This window comes from Gymnodraco acuticeps, unplaced genomic scaffold (genome assembly GCF_902827175.1).
Source record: "Gymnodraco acuticeps unplaced genomic scaffold, fGymAcu1.1, whole genome shotgun sequence".
Lineage (NCBI taxonomy): Eukaryota > Metazoa > Chordata > Actinopteri > Perciformes > Bathydraconidae > Gymnodraco > Gymnodraco acuticeps.
In genome coordinates, this window is record NW_022990560.1 from 195,458 (window position 1) to 199,353 (window position 3,896).

Genomic DNA, 3,896 nt, shown 5'->3' on the forward strand with positions numbered 1-3,896 from the left:
AAACAGCACACAAAGGTTAAAGGTAAGCATATAATAATGTTAAAATGTGCTAAATATATACACTGCAAAAAACAAAAAAAAGAGGAGTAAAAGTAACCCCCGACTTGTTTTATTTTTTAAAGTAGCCCTCACCCTAAAAAAGGTTGGTGACCCCTGCCATAGAGCTTATCCTGCTGTATTTTACATTTGACTCAACATGGGAACATAATCTGCTAAATTAGCATTGTTCTGAATGAGAAATAAACCTCTTACATTTCTAACTATAGTTTAAAAACAGTAGCTGCTTTCGTAAAATGTCAACGCGTGGAGGATGTCAGGACCGTGAGGAGTGTCGGAATCTGCTTTTTCTGTACTTTTGGGTCCATAATGTGGCATTTTTGGCAGATTTACTAAAGGTGTGCAGCTGCTGCTCTGACGACAGATCAGACTCGATTACAATGGGCCTAAATGGAGACATGTTGAAAGTTGTTGTCACTTCATGCCCTCAGGAGGCATTTTGTTTATTATTTTTTATTTTATTTATTTATGAGAGGTTTTCCTACGTTTTTCACAAACAATTATTTCCAAGGAGTGTAGGGTTTGGGAATTATGGCAGTTAAAAAGAGAAAAAATGTAAGGCGAATTTCAAGCTGTCCTCCACTCTAGCTGTGACATCACGCACTCTTACGGCCCCTACACACGGCGGCGTGCGTTGTCACTTGCCGGCGGGGGGGGCTGAAACTCGACCAACAACCAATCACATGAATCTCCCGCCCCAGACACACAAGCACGCGGTTTGATTGGCTAGAGCTTGTACTGGCATATGATTCGATTGGCTGACGCCTCCGTCGAGGCGTCAAAAGTAGAACATTGCTCTACTTTTGCAGCGAGCACCGCGAGAGAAGCTACGCTTTGCTCCCACAATGCAGTTCGGCGAATCGTGACGTCACCCCATTCAGAAGCGTTGAAGCGGCAACGCACGCCGCCGTGTGTAGGGGCCGTCATGCTGCGTTCACACCGGACGCCATGCGATGTTTGGGGGCGACGCGATTACATGTAAAGTCAATGCAGAGACACGGACAGACGCAAATTCGCTCCGACGGCGAGCATGAAGTGATGGACGCGATTGAAGGGGGGCCGCAACAAACGCTCGAGTTAAATTTGTTCAACTCAAGCGTCATATTCGCGTGACGCGATCTCGCGGTAGCCAATCAGCGGTGAGAATCTCAGCCTGCCGTCACTGACGTTCAACCATAAAACATCAGCCGTTAGCTGTTAGCAGTTAGCACTCAGAGCTCACAGCTCCTCATATCTGTTCAGAAACTGGACAAAGGTTAAACAAGTACAAACCACAGACTGTCTGTCATGGTGAATACAGTCGCTGGTTTATTTATGTCTGTAGGCCGTTGTTATGAGTGTGGACGGTCGGAGCATATACTACGTTAGCTTAGCCATTCAGAAAACACGCATTTTAAAAGGTTTTTCGCCTGCCGTCTTGTCTGCAGACTTGTCAAAGCAATAATTCATGGTTTTTACTAACCGGTATCAGTATGTTGTTACTTCGGCATCATTTAGAAACGTGTCTTACAATTTAATCACGGTAAAATATGTTCATTTTGTTGTAGCCCCCGAGCCAGCGCGTCTTGTTTGAATGATGCGAGTAAACACAGCCTCTGAAATAATAATAAGAAGAAGATTAAAGATTCAAAGAACTAGTGGAATGCTGTAAACAGCATTCGCACTAATAAGAAGAGGATTCTTTCATAGACTTCTATCAAATCTGACGCCCCCTGCTGCATATCGGAGAGAATGCAGATTTAAATCAGTTCTGCATTGGCTTTTCAGACCTGGATTATGATGCTTATTGTAAGGGAAACTTCTGCAGCAATGGAGAGTCAGGACTCAGAGAGACACGAGGAGAGTTGGAGCTTTGATGTCGAACAATGATAGTAGAAGGATACGGCCGGAGAATTCATATCACAAGTCACAGCAGCAAAAGGTTCTGACTGCACAGGTGGGTTGTCATGTCAACTCTAATCAGCATATCTCTCGATAGACCTTTTAACTAGTTCAGAGAGAGTAAACAACATATTTGGGGAGATGGGGCGTTAACATCTAGAGACACAGGAGATGTCTCTCTCATCTGTGGAGCTTAGCGTAAAACCCCCTATGTCCGCTAGGTCAAGCCATAGAACTTATAGTATCAACATACGACTGCATTATCACATTCCTTACGGAAGATAAGGAGCAGGGCTGATCGTAAATGTCAACACACAGAAAATGTTAAATATCTTAGGAGTAAGGAAGAATTATTCTTTGACACTTAGGAAGAGAGAATAAATATTCTCTAAAACTTATAAAATTCTGTAACCTCCTGGGGTTTAGAAAGGTTGCAATGTTGTTCAGGATGTAGTGCATTTAAAATGTACAATACCTTATATGTATATGTTTGAAATGTAACTCCATTCGAGGAAGGGCGGTTGAGGAGGGAACATCAAATATCAACTCTCCTCACAGGAAGGGAGTGGAAACAGCTCTGCAGTGCAGGGCATCCCTAGTGAGAGGGCAACATGAAACACTTGTAAATGAGATTCAACCACTGTCACCATGACAACACAGCGATGGGAAATGCAGAGGAACGTGCTGGATAATGATGAGAGGAGTAAGAGATACTGAAAGCACAAAACCAGGAGGAATGATGGGATTTCCTGTGCTCTTTACATCAGTAGAAATGTAAGACATATTAGGAGAAGACAGGTACCTCAAGTGCTTACCTTCCCAATTAATCCTTTTTTGGTTTTAAAAATATGTCATTTTGAGTAAATGGCAGAATTATGTTGAAATAATATGACAAAAAGGCTTTTCCTTCTTTTGCTTTTATTAATTATTGCAGTAAAGATGTAAATATGTGTCACTCATCTTGAGACATTAAAATGACAATAATGACAACATTAGAAAAATGCTCACTGCTCATTTTGTTCTGTGTTCTGCTTTGTTTATAGCTCTGACAAAGAGCTTTATTTCACATTTGGGTAATCAGATTATGCTGTTATGTAATTAATCTGGAGCAATACCACATTGTTGCGATGAACAAACAACACACAGGGTGACAGCAGAATGTTGATTAATTATAAAGACTTGCTCAACTTCATTGGGGTGTGTCCGACAATAGGGAGGAATTATTAGTAATTACTGTTTAATATTTTTGCACAGTTGCAACTCACCAAAGTAATATTATGGAGTATGAGTTTATATTATTCAAACTTAACCTTTCATCTTGAAATGTCAAGCTTATTCTAACCATTTTCTCTTAGCATAACTTCTCAAAATGCATTTATTGATCCCTTGTCCCTTGTTGAAATGTACAACTACACAGTACACAGCAATATAATTATTACAAAAAAAGCTCCCCCTACCAGCTGCACATTATAGTAATGAACACATTAAAGCTATAATTATAAAACAGTACTATCATATGAAATGCAAAAAAAAAAGAGGTTGTTTTGATTAGTTTAACTTTTGGTACATTAAGATATATTGTTATTTGTGTACAACTTTTAATTGTAACTGTATTTCTAAATGTTGGTATTAATCCCACAGAGGAGACATTTGCAGTATTAGTACTTTTACAAGCAGTAAAATATCTTCACTTCCTCCATCTTTTACTTCTGATAGAAGGCACATTCCAACAAAAACAGTTTATATGTTTCAACCATGATAAGAACCGAAGAGAAAACACCCAAGGACAGACTCAGTAAAGAAGTCATCAAAAGAGTCCTAATCGAAGGTCCCCTTTTACTATTTTGCATCAAAGCATTATGCTTCCCTTCAGCTGTTTGTCTGGAAGTATTGTAAAAAAACAGGGTTTTATTATTTTTGGTTGTGAAGATTATTCCAAGTAGCAACATATGTAGTAA